Source organism: Protopterus annectens, chromosome 6.part1 (genome assembly GCF_019279795.1).
Source record: "Protopterus annectens isolate FY-2018-M chromosome 6.part1, PAN1.0, whole genome shotgun sequence".
Lineage (NCBI taxonomy): Eukaryota > Metazoa > Chordata > Ceratodontiformes > Protopteridae > Protopterus > Protopterus annectens.
Window position 1 is genome coordinate 117,190,570 of NC_056738.1, and position 16,667 is coordinate 117,207,236.

General features: G+C 38.9%; 1 protein-coding gene across 1 annotated transcript in view; it reads left to right on the plus strand.

The window, feature by feature from the left end:
• The window catches only part of LOC122805262 (dynein axonemal heavy chain 11-like), a 4,596,980-nt gene that overhangs the window by 395,904 nt on the left and 4,184,409 nt on the right, over nucleotides 1-16,667 (plus strand). The gene's annotated exons all lie outside the window — the stretch shown is intronic.

The following is a 16,667-nucleotide window of genomic DNA, read 5'->3' on the forward strand; positions in this document are numbered from 1 at the left end:
CTTGGATGATAAATCATATTTTTCTGACTGTTCAATCTCAAGGTTACCATGGAAAAGCCTATGTGAGTGTTTCTGAGGTATGCTGATCAACTTCTTGTGTCAAGAATTATGGACAAAGCCCAAAATGACAGTGAAATGAAGACTCAAACATTTCAGGTAGGAATATTAATGGAAGGTTATTTCATTCTATGGGGAGGTTTTCATGCACTTCTTGTGGGGTGGTTTATATTGTAGGGTGTGGGTGCACTCCTGTGAGATGGTATGTAGGACAAATCAAGCATATGGTTAAAGGTAGAATTCTTGAACATCTGGGTCATATTAGAAATAGGAATTTGGATAGCCCAGTAGCTGAACATTTTGTTAATGTACATGGGGGTTCTGATGCCAGTTTCTTTTTTAGTGTTTTGGCTACACTTTTTCTTGCTAGAGGGGGTAACCTTTTAGCCAGTTTGTTAAAAATGGAAAGTCGATTTATATTGAATTATAACACGTTAAAACCTAAAGGTATGAATTTAGATGTGAATTTGAATGTGTAATGTTATGATGTTGTTTAAAATATGTGCTGATTTTCAATGTATTGAAAGAAAGAAAAAGTTTTTTTGTATATGGGTATATTTAAGCAGGCTTAATTGGTATTATCAATTGAATGATTAGATTAATTGATTAATAAGGAGCAGTTCTGATATAAAATAGGAATGGTTGGTGACTTATGTTATTCCTTGAAGGCTGTTTGCCGAGGTACCAGAAGCACTATTAAATTTGGAGTTGTGTTCCCAGTCAATGTCTCCTAAGTGTATTTTCTGTGGATTTATCTCCTGTTGTATATTATAAGTGAAGGCTAAAAACCTGGAAGAATTTTTAAACTTCACTTGTTCATTTAAAATTTTAATAGAAGAGGCTTTGCATCAACATGCATTTTCTGATTAATAGAAATATGAAACTTTAATGTCTGGTATTAGTGGCTGACTATAATCCTGTGGATACCATTTAACTTTTGCTTAAGAATTATCGACAAAGCCAAAACTGATGGGAGATTTTAAGTATTACTCTTTTAAACATAGAAAGGTGCTTGAATAACAGGTTTTGCATTAGCATGTATTTTCTGATGTATATTAAATCTCAGACTCGAATGTCTCATTATTTAGTGGGCACAGTCCTCGATGGTTTGCCAGAAAACTACCAATTTTATAAATAGACCAAAATATGATGTAAAAATCTGGGCATTCTGTAAAATTCTGGAGAATTGAGAAGTATGATTCAGTGATTTACCAGAAAATCAAACATTTTACAAGGGACAGGGCAAATATATTAGGCAAAATCAGGGATGTTCTGTAAATACTGGACAGTTTACTTATTGATTGTTTGTTTACCAGGTAAGTGGGTTAGTCTGTTGACCTTTTTTGGTCACCATAAGAGATCAACAGCAGCAGGGATAACAATTTAAACAAGTACAATAAAACATTACACTCAGGTACATACTTCATGCAGTTAAGAGTTATGTTTAAATTTCCATAATTTGTTGTAGACCTGTGTGTTTGTTACCTTTCATCCACTGACTACCAGGATAGGCTTTGGCGCTCCTGTCTAATAGCCTGTTTTAGGCAGAATTTGCCACAGAGGTGCATTTCACTGGAGCTAGACTGACTTTTAGTGTAGTAATCGTTTTCCTCAATGTAATTATTCATTAATTCATTCATTCTCTTGCACCTATTTTATGCTATTCAGGATCATTATGAGGTAGGCAGGGATTTCCTGATAAGCAATTGGAGTAAGCCATAAAAACAGTTTACATTCATAGATATTCCAAGGCCAACAAATCCTATGACTATTCATGCTTTACCAGTACCCTTCCTTAGGCAGCACCTCCTTTTTCTAAGAGGGCCATACCAATAAAACCCGTATGTTTAAAGTAAGATAGTGAATCTCACTGCTTAATGTGCGGGGGAAGTTTATTCCAAAGGTTTTGGAAGTGCTAACTTATAAGGATGCCTCTCCACTGTGCAGCATTTATCTGCTGGTGAAGATTTAGGTCCCTGGTTCTAGTATTGGTGGAGATATTGGACTTGCGGAGAAACAGGAGCTCCTGGACAACTGGGTCTCTAATGGTGCAGCAGCAAGCAAGACAGATCTCCTTTAAAAAGTCTTTAAGGCACTGAATAAAGGGATAGAACTTCCAGCATATTTTCATAGCTGAAGGATTTTAGGCCTGTGATCTTTTTGGTTAGGAACCTTTAGGGGTTTGCTAATTGTTGGATATGATTAATGATATAAACCCCAAAGAGGTCATTGTACTCAATAATTGTCCTGATCAATGTTGAGTATAAGGGAGTGATTACCTCTTCAGACCATGAGGATATTCCTTTGGCAATTAGATGGGCTAGGTAATAGGATTTCCTGACAACTGTTGCCACATGATGGTCCAAAGAGTGGGAGCTACAAGCCCACATATCTAGGTCCCTGACACATTTTTCATTTTGTAGTTGTGTGTTGACTGTACAGTATGATGGGAGAATGAATTGTCTACTAAAAGTGGTACTACACTTTTTAGCATTTAGTTTGAACTCATATTTAGTACAACATGGGTTTACTAGGGAGAGTTCCTTTGTTCCTTCAGAAGAGTTTGGGTATCATACTGCGACTTAACAACAACCTCCCGTTTGCAGTCATCTGCAAACTTTGTCAGCCAGAGGTCTTGGCTCTTCACTTGGAGATCAGAAAAATAAATACCAAAAAGAAGATGTTCCAGCACTGAGTGCTGAGGGGATACCACTCGTCACATTCATACTTACTGATGAAGTACCTTCAAATTGCACTGTGTGGGCTCTTTCAGCCAGTTTGCTCTCCATCATCCCACATATTGGGATAATTTTTAAAGCAATTAGCTTTTGTATGATGCTTGTGTGGGGAATGGTGTTGAAGTCTTTCACCAGGTCAAGATACATCACATGCATTGCATGGCCACAACGTACAGCCTCTGTAAACCTTTTGAAGAAGTTACCAGGAAAAATAAACAGGTTCAATCCTTGACAAAGCCAAGCAGGTGTGAGTCATTTCAAATAACAGTCTTGATACCACAGTTTATGAGGTCAGTTATAATACACCCCATTGTTTTGCAGATAAGGCTTGTAAGGCTGATAGGACTTTAGCTACCCAGATCGGTTGTAAGGCCAGTTTTATAGAGGAGCATCACCACTGCAGTGCGCCACTCATCAGGGACAAAGTCAGTAATTAAAGTTAAGCAGCTTGAGGAGTGTGTCTACAAGGGCATGTTTAACACTATTATGCAACCTGGTATATGAGATGTAGCAATAATTAAAGATACAGTCAAAAGGATTGTTGTATGCCAGAAATCTGACAAAACCAAATGTCTTGCATGTTTTTTTCCTATCCAGATTTTAGTGTTATAACATGTTTTATGGAGAGTAACATACTTTATTGATACATTGTGTGATTTGACTCTGACCTTTGGTGAAATGAAACCCTAGGAAAATGACTCCATGGGGCCCCACTGTCTCCCCTTCATACCCTTATTGTGCCCCCTGTTTTCCCCTTATCTTGGTCTTATGACAGCATTCAGATTATTTTTTTCTTGCTTTCCCATACTTTGTTGAACCCTTCAGATTTTTCTGCAATATTTCAATATATCTTAAATGACTAAGACTTTTCTTACCGTCTCTGCCACTTCCAGATGTTCCACCCCACCAGTGCGGTGTTGCAAAGAGAGAAATTACTACTTCTTTTAGAAGAAAGAATAAACTTTCAGGAGGCCTTACAAGGCCAGAAAGGGTCTGGGGTATATTCATGATCCTTTTTGGTTCCAAACAAAAGCAAGGACCTCAAGCCAATTCTAAATCTCAGCAGCCTAAATCAATACATTACAAAGACCCAATTCAGGATGGCCATGGTGCAGATGATATTGCCTTGCTTAAAGGCAAACAACTGGATGTGCTTGCTAGATCTCCAACATGCCTATCTTCATATCAAAAATTGCCAAAGAGTCATAGCTTCCTGCATTTCCATTAGGGAGACAATCCTTTGGTCTCACCACAGCTCTGTAGGTGTTCGGCAAGTGTATGACAGTGGTTGCAGCCCACCTGTGACTGAAATGGATCTGTGTCTTCCTGTACCTAAACAGCTGGTTCCTAGCCACTGTATCAATGGAATCCTTCATCCCTATCAGAGACAACTTGTTTCAGCTATTGCTCTTCATAGTTATAACAGTAAATCACAATAAGTCCCAGGGACAGCCTTCTCATTCTATAGTTTTCATATGATGCCATCTGGAAACAACAACTTGCATTTTGAAAGTTCCAGCTGACAGACTACAGTCTGTAAGAAAATCAATTCCCACATCTCTGGGTCATTTCTCTCTTCTGTTCTTCCCGGTTCTGAGGGTATAGTTTCTTAAATACTTCTGGTCCTTCATGCTGCTTTCTATGAGAGTTCTTCATTGGACATTAAATGTACAGTGTTCCCAACTTTCCAACACTTTGAATGATCCCATTCACATAACCTCTACCCTTACCATCATACCTTAATAGCCATAAAACATAGTGATGACATCCACCTAAACACAGGCCCAACTCAGCATGTTCAAGCACCAAAAAGCATATATTTTTATTCCTTTATCACTACTACCTCACCTGGAGTCCCACCATAGCCTTCATATATGCCATATCAACTTAGAGAGTACACGCCAGACATCTAGGTGTATAGACACTTGGCTTCGCCAGGAAACATAAAATGAAGAAATTGCCCCACCAGGGTATAACATTATCATATTAGACAGAGCCAACAAAAAATATGACAGTGTTGCCATTTTCTACAAGAAAATACTAGATATTTCCCTTTCGCTCCTTACCTTACCAACTTTCTCTAACTCAGAAGTCCTACTAACCATGATAAAGCTAAACACCCATAATACAATTGCAATCATGGGTATATACATATCCCCAGCTAACAAAAATCTTTCATGAAACCATAATATTGGGAAAGGTTAATACTGATTGGCAAACCATACAGTCTGAAAATCCAATCAATAATATACATCTGCATAAGTTTACCCACCTTATAACTACACCAGCTAGATATAGCAAAGCCACAGCCAGTCAATTCTTGATTGGATCCTAACATCCTCTCCATATCATTCCATGGAACTTTGTCAGACAGCCTAAGTGATCACTTACCAATTTATTCCATAAGGTACCAAAACAACATCCCCAAAACATATCATGACAGCCTGGTAAATAAACTTACTACTTTTAGTGAAGACACTTCTATTAGTACACTACATCTCTGTAACTGGGAGTCACTAAATACTACCCTCACAGGTAATGCTGTCTGTGTTCAATAAAATTTTCCTAGGTGTTCTAAACACAGGAGCTCCCCACAAATAAAAAGAGTAAAAGCCAACCCTGCCTCATGGCTGTACTTAGTAACTAAACAACTCATGAAACAAAGAGACAAAGCATGAAAAGTCTATCCAAAAAATAAAACAGCTCCTACTTTACTAGCATATATACAGCTAAGACACCTAACAGAATAACTTGTCATCAAAGATATGGAAATTTATTATCCAGTCAATCAAAACAGACACACGCACACACACACAAACTAATAATCCAAAATGTTCCGGGCCTCAGTCAATAAATTGTTAAATCCAGGACAAGCTACACAGCCAACACCAAATACACAGATTCAAAATGATACTATACTCAAACAATTCAGTATCACTTTATATAGATAGTAAAGTTATTAACCAGCAAGGTGACTAATGAAACTCTTGATGTCCCTACTCAAGCAAATAACCTCTTCAGCATTTCTCCTTCCAGCCTGTTCTCACAGATACCACCAAAAATGCCTCAAAGAATTAAAGACTACTGCAACTGCCCCTGACAACTTTACTGGTGAAAATCCTAAAGTAGTAGTTGAGGCTATTGGATATCAATTTAAATTCTGATAAATTGTTCCATATTTGAAAATAAAGTCCCCTCACTATGGAAAAAATCATTCATTATTACACTGCTCAAGGGTGGAATCAATACCAATCTTTCAAACTATGGGCCAATTGCTATTTTATATCTCCTATTAAAACATACTTGAAAAATGTAATGCAACTTCTCAACTATCTGATAACCAGCATCAGTCTTCAATCAAATATGGCTTCTTTCCTCATCACAGCACAACTATTGCTTTGCTGAATTTTGCTAATACTGTTAACACCCATAGAAATGCTGGAAACCTAGTCTCCATCATATTCCTAGACTTATCAAAAGCTTTTGCTACTGTCTCCCACAAAACACTCTTCCATAAACCGCTATTCTTAGGCCTCAACAACTCTTCACTGCAGTTGTTCCACAGCTACTTCTCAAACAGAGCACAAGTAGTGAAATGGAAAAATGATTTTTCCATCTTTTTTGCCAGTAGCTGTTGGTGTCCTACAAGGATCTATAAGAGGCCGCATACTTTTCAACATATTCATCAATGACATCTACATTGCTACAAAAATTGCTACCCTAGTTCAATACACTATGACTCAACCCTAATCTACTCTGCCGAATCTCTGAACTCTAAGACATTATACAACAATCCTTCTTATCGATTGAAACCTAAATAATTTACAACTACTACTAAACCCTAAAGAAAACTAAATTACTGCTGCTTACTCCAAAAGAGATCTCTACCTAAACAACCATATTTGCTATTGTCTCTACCAGCAACACCATGATAGAACAAATAACCCACACAAAATTACTAGGTGTAATCATAAATACCCATTTGAATTTCAACCAACGTATCACATATGGTTAAAAAACATCATCAAAAGCTAGGTGAATTATACAGAGTTAAAACCTACCTCACTGACATAGCTGGAAGATGTATAGCCTCTCCTTTCTTACTGCCATATCTCATATGCTGTTCTAGTCTTTATTAACCTTTAAGTCTCATAACTGTCCAAACTTGATAAATGCTGTAATAAAATAGTCACATTTTCAGTAAACTATGACAATACAACACATCACTATCTAGCCCTCAGATAATTAAACTGGTTAGAATTATCATAGTACCTAGCTCTTTCTCACATAACTATAATATGCAGACTTCTCTATAACCCAGATTAATGATCCAGCCCTTAACTTCATAAGGACTTCAAAAGAACTTCTAAAGACTTCTGAACTCAGGCACTAGCCCCAGGAGTCTGGACGCATAAGTCAGTTTTTATAATTTTTATTTTTTGTGTAATATATTCTTACATATGTTCCAAGTGAGTGCAATGTTTATTTATTATATCCATAGTCATTATTTAACCCACTGAAGTGCAATATTAGACAAACAACTTAGGCATTGTTCAATCTGTAGTGTGTTTTGTATTACTTTAAATAGGGTAGTTAATTTAACTCAGGGGAGGGTATTTTTTCATATATGAGTGTTGGTAAATGTCTCTGCTCTTTCTTGTGTGTATTGGGAGTAGCATTGAATTTGTTAGTTATGTTTATACATTCTATTTGTATGTGTTGTTTCACTTTCCTTTGTAATCTCCAGAATTGAACTGCTGCACAAAATTTTGTTTAGGCTACATGCATATAGTTCTAAATGGCAATAAAGTTTACTTTGACTTTGAAAATGTTTAAAATGCCTCGCATTTTATATTGGAAAAACCTCCAGAAGGTTAAAGAGAGAATCTATGAACATTTAACAGATATCAAGAAGTGTAAACAAGCAAATGCTTTATATAAACCTGTTTGTGCTTTTAAGGATCATACTTTTGGGTTCTTAGTAATTCAACAGGTTCTTTTTGATCCACAGGGTAGAATGGCAAGCTTAAACGACAACTTTGCCATAATGCTACTACAGCCCCTGGATTAAACAAAGCCAGTAGTATAAACTGCATTTTGAAGTTGAAACATTTTGCAGCTTTTAATGCACTGTTTGGGATCAAGCACATTGTATTTTAAGCATTCAAATGGTTTAATTACCATGCTATTTGTATTTTAATTGTTTAATTTAATTTCTAGGTATTTCACTGCTGGATTGTGTCAGGTGATTTTATGTATTATTGTTGCATAAGTGTTGTGTTTTTGGACTTTCTCAGTTCTGAAGTCCCTGTAAAATTTATAGGATGAAAGTGCTTAACTCAGTTAATAAATGGTGATTCCAGTTTTGTTCTTCTGAATTTTACCTTAATAGTTTGTGTTCTTCAGTTGGTTACGAAATCTGACCACCATATTGTCAAATTTTTCCCAAAGTACCCAACCAAAGACTGCACTTAACCCCATTGTATCAGCGACTATTCCAAAGCAAGCCTTCTAGATTCTTGGAGTACCTAAAAAAATCAACTCCCTCATGAGGATCCCATAACAAAATTAGCCAACTATACCATTGACTTCTACACTTACTTTAACTCCTGCAGCAAAACCTGATGACAAATTTAAGAATAAGCTCCTATGGTAGAACTTCAGTATAAACAAACTTCACAATAAAAAGGGAACGCTTCCCGCTGCACATTCCCTAATTCTAAAAGTGTGTTCAGAAAGGTTTGCAAACAACCTGGCATAAAGTCAAAACTTGTAAAGCCAGTTGCAATATGAATATTGCTACCTCTTTGAAAGACAACCATAAGGCATTCTGTAACTATTAAGAATCTCAGAACTGATACCCAGCAGTGAGCTGGGCTGATCTCAGGCTGCACCACCTTTTTCAACTCTGAGGACATCACCAACCGTACTTGCAGGCAAATTCAGTTTCAAGTGCTCCCCGCTGTCCCCTTCTTGCTTCTCCCCCTCCCATAACATCCTGTCCCTACTCCACAAATTACATCTGAATAAGTCTAAATGACCTCTTCAAAACTAAAAACACTATTTCTATAAGTCCAGACAACATACCACATTGTCTTCTAATCAGCACCAAACATTGCTTTGCTGATTCCATTTTAAACCCATTCAGTCTTAGCTTCTCTATCAGGTACATGTCAGAGGCATGGGGAATGGAGATAGTGGTTTCTTTACACAAAGCTGGTATACTACTGACCCTGGGTACTATACACCAGTTAGTCTTGCTATTATAATTTGTAAAGTAATGGAGCATATTATCATGGAGCTTGTGGCTAAAGATACAGGTAACCTGCATTTTCTCAACCTAAACTAAACTGGATTTGTGATCTACTAAGTCTAGTTCACTTCTTTGCTAAGATAACTGAAACACTGGATTATGGACAGATGTCATGCTTAAATATTAACCCCTACACATTCCACTAGATAATCACCTGGATCACAGACAGAACTCATGCAGTCAAGGTTGGTGGCACACACACTCCTAAAAGGCTAGTCACCAGTGGTAACACACAGGGTTCCATATTGGGTCCACTCCTCGTCAGCATGTACTGCTCTATTGTCCAAGCTAATGTTAAGGTTCTCTAGTTTACTAATTTTACTGATGACTGCAGACTTTGTATGGCTATATACCCTCCAGCATAAGCCCATATCCTACAAGACTAACCTGCACTAATTTCTGATGTCAAGACTGTGGACTCTTTAGGAAATAAGAATACTTCTTTATCTAGATGATACCCCCTCAAAGGTGATGCTGTCCTTAGACCCAAGCACAGTCATGGACAGTGAACTCTCTTTTGACCACCGCATACCAGCTGTCATTAGGAAATCATTCTGCCTTGCTCCTAACACATATATATATATATATATATATATATATATATATATATATATATATATATATATATACACACACACATATATATATATATATATGCATAATGTTGGCAGGCACATCCCCGAACGTGCACATGGTCGAACCATTTCTGCAAATTCCATACCGCCGACATGTTAGAAAGTTAAACAAAACAGGAACATCGACATTTCTTGACCGCTCCATACCTGAAACAAGTGCTACCATGGGTCAAACAGGGAATGAGATTTTGTGATTCAGAATATCGGCATTTGCAGTTTTGAGGAGTCGCAGTTTGGAGTTCGCGGAAGTTGTTTTGATGATGTGCCTGCGGACATTATGACAGTACATCATATATGTGTGCGTATGTGTGTATGTGTGTATATATATATATATATATATATATATATATATATATATATAAATATACACATGTATATGTGTATATATATATATATATATATATATATATATATATATATATTCATATATATAATTTGACATTTGAAGAGTTATCCGTAGTGGCTAGTAGCCCCCTTGACCCACTATTGAAGGCTTTGCTCATTAGTTTTAGGGGTGTGGGAAAGTATGACAGTCACCCTAACCCACACACGCAAACACACACACTCACTTCACTTACCATCTTCCTAACAGTCCCCTATTGCTAACTGTCAAGCAGAGTAGACACACATTCACACATACAATTATACGTGCAGGCCCTCACATATGCATACTCATACACACCTAACACTACCTGACCACTAATCTCTTCTAAACTTACCTCTACCAGGATGGATGAACATGATCTTTTGGCTATGTTCATTATGGCGAGCACTCCAGAGCGACCATGCTAAATTACAGTAAATAAATGCCTGCTTTTGTGCCTGAATCAGAAAGGATTAGGTCAGTGTGGAAACCTTCTATGCTAAGGCTTGAACAACATCTTAAGCATTTCTGAATCCCATCCTATGTTTCATTGTGAGCACCCAGAATTATATTTGGATGTTTCAATTAATGAGTTGGATATTAAATATTTAGTAATCTTATTAATGTTTATTAATATTAATAAAGTAAATATGGATATTAATGCATTTCGTAAGAAGTTTTAGTGTTATAATTCTAGGAAGGAATGTATGGATCTGTTCTCAATTTTCATTTGTTCCTCAACTCTTGGGTTCAGATCTGTCTGACTCGGCTGGTTTGACTAGCTCATGGATCACAGAAAGCTCTCGAGCTCCTCCCTTTCCCATAATGCCCTAGTCCCTAACTTACCTCAGATTTCGTTTGCCACCTTAGCGTACAGACACAGCCGCTGATTCAGCTCTCGAGTCTGTTAATTTTTTGGGTTACAGTGAGTTTGATAACTTTCTGTATCTTATATCTTATATCTGTACTTTTTTTTTTATATCTTCCTAATTCTTATAGTATTTCCTCCCTTCTCCCTTTGAAGTACTTGTATGCTCCTATTTGATTTACCATTGTTGGTAGCTCTTTCAGTACTTTTGAGTACTCCTACTATTTCCATAGTTGCTATATTTCTAATTATTTAGATTTAAAAAAAAATTTTTTTTCCCTTATCTTTATCCCTTTTTGGGCATTTGGCTATAGATGTAGTGTGGTTTCTGTATTTTTCTCCTTTTAGTTAAAATGTGAGAGAAATCCTCGGGTTTCAAAAAGTGTAAGTCTTATGGCTACAAAATTCCACTGTCAGATATGCATTCAGAATGTGACTACTGTGTAGGCCCATTACACCTCGATGCAAATAGTAACATTTGTAAGGGTTTTAACCCTAGGGCCATCATAGATCGATCTTAAAAATAAGCTGATTCTCAGAGGATTGCTGACCTCTAAATCTTTTGCTTCACCAGCATCTTCTGGGGCTCATCCTCCTTAGAAGTCTGAAAAGAGAGATTCTAGAAAACACTCTCCAGAGCCTAGCACTTCATCAACTGCTCCAAATTCAGAACTTCTAGCAAAAATGCCAAAATCTTTGGATCCGAATATTCAAAAAGAAAAGTCATCTTGGATCCGATCACCACCCTTGGGTCCAGATCCAATCATGTCTCGGCTGCCATCCCCCTTCTTGGAGCATTCTATGAGACACCACCATTCATGGCCCTCCTCCACAGCATCCTTAACTCGCTGTTTGAAAAGTCTGACTGAAGCCAACATGGACAGAATGATGAAGTTCCTCTTGATGCAGATACAAATGGGGGATTCTCCTGGCTCCAACCTCATCAGGTCTGGAGACCCTTATTAGTACAACTCCCCTTTGCCCCTTGCTTGCTCCTTCTCTGAACTGACCTCTGGTATCAGTGTTGTCAGATCCAAAGAGTCTGGAGTCATACTGGTATCTTTGACTCCGGTGGTGTCACTGAGTGGACTGGCTGTGAGTGCCTTAGAGCTGAATGACTCTTTTAGCCGTAGAGTTGGTGCCAGATCCGAGGTGTTGGACTCGACTCCAAAGTTGTCTGAGCCATCTCTTCCTCTCAGAGCCTTGGCATTAGATAGCTCAGCTCCAATTCCCACTTTGAGTGCTCTGCCTTCAGGGAGGAGGTAGCTTACTGCCCATAAGCATGTTCTTTTAGAGCCTTCAGTTTCCTTCTCTCCAAGGATTTCAGCGTTCGAGGTAGTGGAGAGAGAATTCCCTGTCCCTAGAGCCCGAACTTCTCCACCTTCTATGGCTCCAATCACTATAGCCCATTTGTTTCTGCATCCTGAGCATCAGTCATCCTTGTCACAGGGACAGGCAGCCTAAGGTATTCTCCAGGATACCCAACAGGGTATGATGATTTCTTCCGACACTTCTCCAGAACATCCCACTGAAGAGGTTCCCAGGAAGAAAAAGTGCAAAAGGAGGCACCTAGACTCTCCTCAAGAGTCCATCTCTGAAGATACTGACTTTGATGAGGGAGAAGGGTCCCCAAGACCACCTCCCAATGACGTCTCATTTAGAGACATTCTGGAACTCCTAAAACAAAGGGGTGGTTGGTCTCTTGACAACCCTTCCCAAGAGAAGTCAGTATTCCTTGAGGCTTTTGGTGCTGGCCTGTCTATCTTCTGGGTGACTCCACTCACTGATGAGGTCATTGATTTGTTCTCTCAGTGGGTATGGCAGGAGTCTGATACTGTTGAACCAATCACCAAGAGACCAGACTGGATCCTGGCACCACCTAAAGACATGACTTTCTGGAGTAAGGGAGTAATGGTTGATGTCATGGTCGTAGTGGCATCCACTAAGGAAGGAACTAGGGGAACAAAGTTCCACTGTCCACCTCCCCAACTGGGAGTCTAGGGCAATGGACAGATTTGGGAAGTGTGGTTATGCTTCAGTGACCTTTGCCCTCTGATTACTGAACTATATTGCATACTTCACAAGATTTCAGAGGGATTTGACCAAATCCCTGTCTGAGACCATACCCTCTGAAAGAGAGAGAGCACTGTTACCTCACAGTTGGCTATCCTTCATTCCATTTCCAATTCATCCATGAGGCTTATCTCTCACAGAGTGGAAGGTACTTTGTGGTATTTCCATTAGAAGGCATGCCTGGATATGCTTATGTGACTTCACGTTACCCTTCAAAGCTTCCTTTGATGGAAGTTCTTTATTTGACTCCAAGATGGAAGACACACTCTCTAGGTGTGAGCAAGAAAGTAAAACCCTGTCTGCAGTGGGCATGCATCTTTTGACCCCTCAACGAGCCTTTTTTAGGAATCAATGATGTGGTCAAAAAATGTGGTTCAAGAAATCCTAGGGTCCCTTCTAAGATCCATATGGAGACAGTTCCCCCAGGGGCAGAGGGGGAAACTCTAATGGAAGATGCCACTCATAGCAGAGGGGCCTGCAAAATCAAGGATCTAGAGGTGGCTTCTCTGATTGATAGTACAATAGCTCCTGAAAGAAGGCCTGACTGTCCATCTCTGTAGGCACTCAGAGGACACTTATCCCCTGTACCAGAGAGCTTGGCTAGAAATTACAAAATGTTCTTGGGTGCAGTGGATAATATTCAGAGATTATATCATACCATTTTCCCATCCACTTTCATTGGTTTCAAAGAAAATCCCAGATGTTCCACCCAGTCAGAGGGAGACAGCAGCACTAGAAATAAACTGCTAAAAGAAAAAGTCATCCAACAGGACCCCCAGACTAGAAAGAGTTCAGAACTTATTCAAGATTCTTTTTAGTGCCAAAGAAAACAGGGAATGGAGACCAATTTTGCAATTCAGCAACATAAATCAATCGGTTCAGTACGTAAATTTCCAGATGGTCACTGCTCAGACTTTCTGCCTTTTCTGCACAAGGATGATTGGATGTGCTGAATAGATTTTCAAGATGCATACTGTTATATCAAAATTAACAGACAAAACAGGAGATACCTACACTTCCAGCTGGGAACCAGTCATTACCAGTTCAGAGCTCTGCCCTTTACTTTCAACATGACCCCCAGGGTGTTTACTGAGTGTATTACAGTAGTGGCAGCTCGCTTGAGACTACATGGATTCCGGGTGTTTTCATATCTAGATGACCGACTCAATACCACTTTGAACAAACATCAACTGATCCAAGCTTGGGATTATGTACTCTGATTATGCTCCCAAATAGGCATTTCAATTGATTACAACAAACCTCATCTGGAGCCATTGCAGATATTGGAATTAATTGGTGCCTCATTCAATGCAATCATGAGTTCAGACTGTTCAGGTCCAGGTTGGAAAGATCATCCAAAACTCTTTTCTCTCAGCTCATTTAATCCTTCGAGCTTTAGGATCCATGTCAGCGGCAATCACCCTATTAACATTTTCAAGGTATCATATGAGAATTCTTCAGTGGACATTGGCAACTCATTAGTCCATTCTTCTCCATCCCCTATCCACTCAGATAAAAATAACACAGACTTGCAAAAAATATCTCCTGTAGTGGATACACTCCAGTCAAGTGCAACAAGGATGTCCCTTTGTTCTTCTCCAGCCCAAGGCCACAGTGACCATGGATGCCTCTTAGATTGGGTAGGGGGAGCACTTTTTGGGAAGGACAGCCCAAGACACATGACCCCAAAGAGGCCAACATGCATATCGATGTCCTGGAAATGAGAACTGTCCTCCTAATGTTGTAGGCCTTCTAAGGCACTCTTCCCACCAGGACTACTGAAATTCAGATGTTCAACATGTCAGTAGTCTGGTACATCAACAAGCAAGGGGGGAACCAAATCTTACCCCCTGTGTCGAGAAGCTTTGAGTGTGTGGCAATGAGTGATCTCATTCAATCGATTTCTGATAGCAATGCACATTCTGGGGAAGTCCAGCATGATTGCAGATAAGTTAAGCAAGTCAATTCTATTGCCTCATGAGTGGTCTCTCAACATGAGGGTGGTGGACAAAATATTCCTTTGATGGGGTCACTGTGCTGTGACCTCTTCGCATCCCTTCTCAACAACAAGTGCAGAAAGTTCTTTCCCCTCATCTCACCACTGGAGGAGTCACTGAGAGATGATCTACTTCATGATTGACCCAATGGTCTCCTTTATGCCTACACCCCGTTATCCCTAATTCCCAAATTTCTTTTGAAAGGATCTTGATAGAAGACTACAGTAATCATTGCTCCTTATTGGCCTCATCAGATTTGATTTCCCTTCCTTTGTCCTCTTTTCTCTCATTCTCCATGGTCTCTGGATCCAACTCCAGACCTTCTGTCTCACCTGACAGACTTGATTCACCCAGACATTCCAGGCCTAAAGTTAATGGCATGGTCTCTCCATTTTCATTGATTGCTAGACAGCCCAGGCTTTCCTCCCCTGTCCATCACATTCTTTTATCGTCCAATGCTTCCACTAGGAAACTATACAAAAGCAAATGCTAAAGATTTGTAATTTGGGCATAACAAAAACAATTAGATTCTTTTCTGCTCTTATATCTAAAGTCCTGGAATTTTTAGCCTCAATTTTCAGTGAAGGAGCTAGCTCTTCTACTGTTAGTACAATCAGCTGCCATCTTCAACTTTCATATAGGAATAAATAATTTATCTCTAGCATCCCCCAAACTGTGCAGAGCCTTTCCGAGAGGAATCTTTCTCCTTAGACCGCCGGTTAAGGATCATACTCCCCCTTTGGGTTTAAATGTAGTCTTGCAAGCTATAACCCAGTCTCCATTTGAAACCTTCAGCTAAAATGGAACTAAAATTTCTAACCTGGAAAGCTATACTTTTAGTAGCTATTACCTCTGCCAGAAGAGTTTCAGAATTACAGGCCTTGTCTTCAAAACTCCCTTATTTGAGTTTTCATAAAGATAGAGTATCCTTGAGAACCAATTCTTCCTAAGGTACTGTCATAATCTAATAGCAATCAAACTATCAATCCGCCAGTCTTCTTTCCAAAATTTTCAAACAAAGGAGAGTATATGTTACATCTATTGGACATTCACAGACAATTGCATTTTTACTTGCATAGAACAAAGGATTTTAGAAAAACAGATCAACTGTGTCCTTTTCAGATTCAAAATTAGACAAATCAGTCACTAAAGTAACATTAGTTAAATGGTTGACTGATTGTATTACCTTTGTTTATAATAAATTTGGCATGTCCTTACCCAAACCACCAATAGCAAATTCCACAAGATCCATGGCTACATCTTCATCTTTTTTGTCTAGATCTTATATTTGTGCAGATGCAACTTGGGCTAATCTTCATACCTTTATTGCTCATTACAAATTGGATCTGGTCTCTAGATGGTCTCTAGAGACAGGGCAAAATTTGGTTCAGTGGTGCTCAGAAAATTCCTTCCTTAGAGTCCTCCTGGAATTTAGGTAAGTGGGGACTCTGTTCCAAGGGTTGAGGAATGAATGAAAGTAGACAACATCAGATAAAGAAGTTATGCACAAACCACAACATTGCATCTGTGTTGCCCATTTTCGTTCTTCCTCAACTACCTTCCCACCATTCCCATCCTTGTTGTCTTTTGAAGGCTTGAAGATGCTAAAGGAACTTTATTTT